This window comes from Schistocerca cancellata, chromosome 1 (assembly GCF_023864275.1).
Source record: "Schistocerca cancellata isolate TAMUIC-IGC-003103 chromosome 1, iqSchCanc2.1, whole genome shotgun sequence".
Lineage (NCBI taxonomy): Eukaryota > Metazoa > Arthropoda > Insecta > Orthoptera > Acrididae > Schistocerca > Schistocerca cancellata.
The window spans coordinates 756114447-756120639 of NC_064626.1; positions in this window are offsets into that span (position 1 = coordinate 756114447).

Consider the following 6193-nt stretch of genomic DNA (forward strand, 5'->3'; position numbering starts at 1 on the left):
AATCTCAACAGCATACTGCAGATGCTCCAGCACACCCTATTACTGTTGCAGCAACGTAGCAACAACACACGACGTTTAGCCCTATGTGATGTCAGTACTGTGGCTCCATCCCAAAAGCCCCCCTCCGATGCTCAAGACATGGAACCACGTGCATCAATGCATGTGACTCAACATACCAACCCCCTCAGAGAAACTGACGAATTTATGAAGTGCTTTGAATATTTCTAACAATATGATTTAGTGCCTCATTCTCAGCACAGTCGTGAACATTGTGCAATGTGCAAGCACAACTTGACACCCCATGAACCTTGTTTTTTTTTCCTTAAATTTCTTTCTCTAATGCTGTTTTTGTAATGTATGTTACAAATTGTATGTGTTTGTGTTTTGCATTGTAATTCTTATGTAAGTAATAAAATAGAGCACACAAATTACTGTATTGTTCTCCACACCATGTTTCCTTTGTATTCTGTATTTATTGTTGTGTGTATGCAAACAGTGTGCCTGAAGTCCCCATAAACTGATGCAGATACCACCACTGTCATTGTGAATGGACCATCAGTTCAGGGAACATTTTGTAAAGGTTATTCGTTTTGCAGGGAGACAGAATGAATAGGGGGTTGTAATTAGACTCACAAGCTCACAAGGAGGTTGTTAACTTAAATAGTAACATGTGTGATTCAGTTCAGGTTAGTTCAATGATTGAAACTGTTGTAACACTTGGGCATTTAATTGCGGAGCACTCCAACTCTGATTGTAAAGAATAAACTGCTCCATATTTGGCTCACATACCCGGGCCATATTTAGAGCATGAATGTCTGTGTGAATCGGTGTTTGTAAGGGGCTCCCTGGGTATGGTTGTGTGATGTGAGTGTTCGATTTCCATATTAAGAAGGTGAACTAGGCTACGTCATAAATAATCTTCCCTTTATGAGCTGCATTTTCTGTTGCAGTGATTTTTGTGTAGAGTGCGGCATGTAGAAACATTTTGCAAGATTGTTCTTGGGCAATTGACTCACTACCTTGCTCCTAAGTGAGCCAACCGCTCACCAATTACAATTTAACATTGCGTAGGGGCTATGAGAGGTAGCATGAGCCCCCTCTCATATTTCTCCGAGTAATTCGATCTTCCTCTCTAATTGCATGCAGTGAAAAGTTGCTATACCTTCACACGTGGACTTCCCACACAGCGTCTCTCGTCACACGGGTTGTCCAGTGACAGGCGGGCTCTGCTGATCTTGAAAGGGTTAAGCCGACAGGTGTGAGGGAGTCGAGTGAATGCTTTCCAGACGTCGACATTGTCATAAGGGCTCCGGCGACACACCCACAGGGGCCTGACGGAGCGGCTGGGCTAGAGATTCCGTTACTTCGCAGAAACTTTGTAAAAACCGTTTCTGGCGGGCTACTAGCGAGGCGTGGGAAAGACGTGTTCCCAGGCAGTCTTGGCGGGCAAATTCCCACGTTTTCTGCAAAATCGTAACTGTGATTGGCTTGCTCAGGGCATAGCTCCGTGACGTAGCAAAATCGGCGCAGAAATTGGCGCCAAGAATCTCCATTGGCGGAAAGGTAGTGCTTCGACAGTGGAGTGGAATTTTCCACCGGTTTTCGAGTTGCTGATTGGAACGTTTGACCACGGCCACTGTCATGGGGGCGGGAATGTTCTGTGTTCGGTTTGTACAGGTGCTCTTGTGAGAGTCGTCTCTAATCTTTTAGTCAGAGTAGGTTACAAGACTGAGCTCTCGCTGCTCTGGACAGGCTGCCTTCTGTTGGCTGTCTAATATACTTTTATTTAATTGTAACTGTTTGACGATGTTGCTGAAGTTTCGTCTTCAACGTAACATTCCGAGTACAGTTGGCAATTGAGCGTCTTGTGTTCAAGCGGCCTATGTTGTCTGTCTTGAGCAGTTTTGGCTAAAGTTGACTGTATCAGAGTTACTGTGTGACTTCGCTTGTTAAACTCAGTCACTGTACCGTCAGTGATTGTGTGGCGGGCTTTCTTCATCTCCCTCAGAGGCGCATTTGTATTGATAGGAAGTCTTTAGTCTGGAACAACCAGACCAGGATAATTTGTTTCGGGGTATAATCGGGACATTAACATCACCATGACGGGATGTCGAAGCAACCAGCCATCGCTTCCGGTACGCCAGATTGTGTCCTTGCAGTTAAGAAGACAGCTTGGTAACGTAGTCCGCAGCATCGGCAGATTAGGGAATTTGCTCTATGATAATCAGAGCTCAGCAGAGTGCGCCTATTCCCATCTTTTCTTACGTGGTTCTGTCTTGGATGTTCATTGTCTGAGTTCTCACTACTGTACCAGCAATCAATGTTGGTTTGGCTGGGTGTTTCTCTTAAGATTTGAGTTGCAAGGAATTAGCTCCACATACCACTTCATCGTGAATGTCACAATCTAGTTTATGGACAACTTCACCATCACAGCATTTATTTGAGTATCCAATTTGATCCAATTTGATGTATTGTAAAAGTTTCATATGTTTTGTTTATGATTTTGAGTTTGTCATAATAAATCAGATTGTTATTTGGGACAGAACTTTCATTCTGTTAATCAGTAGAACAACCCTTTCATTTCTCACTATGTTAATGAATCTTTCCTTTATTTAATTAATTTGAATCAAATTAAATAATTTCAGGTGCCAAACTCTTTTTTACTCCACTTGCAGGGTCGGTTATATTCAGTTCGCGTTTCTTCTTAATCCATGTGCAACAGCAAAAGTCGGAGTTAGAATAGGGCGGGGGGGGGGGGGGTTAGATCATCATTTACATATGAAGATTCTAGAAGAATTTAATGTTAAATACACTGCTAGCCCCGGCAAATACAGAGATATGCAAGCAGGCAGCATACGGTCTGCGTCGGCAATGCCTATATAAGACAATAAGTGTCTGGCGCACTTGTTATATCGGTTACCGCTGCTATCAAGATTTGAGTTTTAAAGTGGAGTTACAGTCGGCGCAACAGCGATTGGACACAGCATCTCCGAGGTAGCAATGAAGTGCGGATTTTCGCATACGATCATTTCACAAGTGTACCGTGAATACCAGGAATCTGGTAAAACATCAAATCTCCGACATCGTTGCGGCCGGAGAAAGTTCCTGCAAGAACGGGACCAACGAGGACTGAAGAGAAGCGTTCAAAGTGACAGAAGTGCAACCCTTCCACAAAATGCAGATTTCAATGCTTGGTGATCAACAAATGTTATTGTGCCATGCAACGAAACTTCGTCGATACAGGCTTCCAGAGCTGACGGCCCACTCGTGTACACTTCGTGACTGCACCACACAAAGCTTTACGCCTCTCTTGGGCCCGTCAACAGCGACATTTGACTATTGATGACTGGAAACATGTTGCCTGCTGGAACGAGTCTGGTTTCAAATTGTATCGAGCGGATGGACGTCTATCGGTATGGAAACAACCCCTTCAATCCATGGATCCTCCATGTCAGAAGAGGACTGTTCAAGCTGGTGGAGGCTCTGTAATGGTGTGGGGAGTGTGCAGTTTGAGTGGTATGGGACCCCTGATACCTCTACATACGACTCTGGCAGGCGACACCTATGTAAGCATCCTGTCTGATCACCTCCAGCCATTCATGTTCATTCTGAATTCCGATGGACTTGGGAAATTCCAGCAGGAGAATACGACACCCCAAACGTCCAGAATTGCTACAGAGTAGCTCTAGGAACACTTCCGCTGGCCACCACACTCCCCAGACATGAACATATATGGGATGCCTTGCAACGTGATGTTTAGAAGAGATCTCCACCCCTTCGTACTCTTACGAATTCGTGGACAGCCCTGCAGGATTCATGCAGTCAAATCCCTCCAGCACTTTTTCCGACATTGGTTGAGTTCATGACACGTCGTGCGGCGACAACTCCCCGTTCTCGCAGGGGTCCTACACTTTTTTAGGCAGCTGTATCAGTTTCTTTGGCTCCTCAGTGTAGACAATAAATCTTGTGCTATAATGCAGCACTTACAGTGTTACAGAGCAGAACGTTATTATTCAGATGATGATACCCAATCCATTTTATTTATCAACGCTGCATACAACTGAATCGCATACCAGTGATTGAAAATATAAATAGAAGTGTTTTGTTTAACTTTCTAAATTTTGACGGCCAGCCGGCTATGGGGAGGAGAAGGGCTCGAAGGGAGGGTGAGCCCAGCAGACAATAAAATTGTTTTCAGTGAAATCCATGATCGAGCCAGGTATGTGCCACACGGCCCGATAAGAGAGTACTGTTCTTTCAACGAATCGAAAAGCAACATGGGACTGCTAAGTTGGTGGCAGTGAGACAGAGAGTACCCAGCAGGTTGTAAACTTTCAGAGAGCGAGCAGCTGATTGAATATCCTTAGAAAAGATAAAATCTGCTACAGCAGAAAAATAACACGACACAACCACGAGGAGAACACGTCAAGTGTCATCACTCGAGTTCCCAGGAACTTCGCTCAATGGAAGAGGAGTAAAGGTAAGTGAACACATGTCTAGGCTTATCCATAGATACTTGACCGTTTCTGGAAAAACCATGGTCAAAGTTTTCGAGCTATTTTCAAGGTACTTAATGTGCTATTCACCATGCAATATCCACAGATGTAATTGTGGCACAGTGGTTAGTGTCATGGCTTCTTAATTTTGAGCCCAGTATTTAACAGCTGACTGATGTTTTTATTTTATTGTATTTCATTATTATTGTTTTCATTTATATGCCAATATCTTCAGAAGATTACTAGAAGAATATTGCTTATAAAATTAGAGGCTATGGGGTGTCACATTTTCTGTAAAATTACGACTGTATTTTCACAATAAGTGTCACAAATTTATTAAGTATGGCTTGTTGAAGTGTTACAATGTTTTCAAATTCTCATACGTTGATATTTGAGTGTCATGCCAATTCTTATATTAATTCTCATATTTTATTCGCATGTTTACTCTTCAGGAAGATTTGGTGGATTTCCTTGGATGATACCCATCGTAGGAACGTTAGAAATACAGACATTCCAAGCACCACAATCATCGTGCGAAAGCATGTTTGCCAGAGTGACATTTCTTCGTTCACCGTACGATTCTCAATCATGAAGATTTCACGTGCTGGCAATAATTTCGTGGCAAATCAGGCATAATGTATCATTTTTCCGAAAACTGGCGCTTGCAGTTGATTATGAATCACGGTCCACTGCAGGAATTTTACTGAAAACAATTTCAAATAATTTTCTGATTTTTTTAGATTCATTCACCTAACATTCAATCAGTAGACGAATAAAGACAACATTGTATCAATACATAGTGGAAAACTTTCGTGTAGTAATCTTCTACAGACATGGTTACATAAATTAAAAACAAAAATAAAAGTAAAAATCAGGCTTCAAACACAGGGGGCAAAATTAAGAAGTCTCGATGTTAACCACTGCGCTGGCAAAGACTCATAAATTGCCTGGAAAATACCTCGAAAACTTCGACCGTCGTATTTTCAGAAACGGTCGAGTATCTGCAGGAAACTGAAGACACGCGTTCGCTTATTCTGACCCCTCTTCCACTGAGAAAAATTCTGGGTTATGGTACTTGTCGTGTTTTCCTCGTCATTGTCGGTCGAGGGAAGTCATGTCTTCATATTTAAATTTTGTGAGGAAGCCCACTATTGTCTCATGGTGTTTATTTTGGTAGCGGGGATGAGATACCTATGCAAGCCTTCCACTGGGCAAAATGCGAAAACGGATACACATAGTGAGAGATTTTTGTGTCTGCTGCCGCGCTGTAGGAGACGACAGAACAGTACTGGTTAACAACAACAGTTTTATTAGAAGGGAAACTGCTTACGTGTTGTGAAATTCTCATACTCAGAATGTATACTGCGTATGTTGTTAGTGAGATTCTGGCGCTCTCAGAATCAGCTAGATTTTGTGGAGAAGAGGAAAGAGACACTTCGTCTTGGAACGGCAAGCAGAGGGGGCCTCGTCGTAGGGCGTCAGGGAGAGAACACTGATGTCTTCACTTTAGAGCTGATCTCCGATACTGGGGCTGAAATTAACAATTTTCAGCTCCTACTAGAACCATCCTTTGCACCTCAGTATTAGCGGAGAGGTAAGCATGAGCTACATTTGCATATGTCGTGAAAAGGGGATCGTCAAGTGATTTGTTTCAGATAAAAATTTCCGTTTTCTAAAGTAACTCGTAGCAAGTTAGC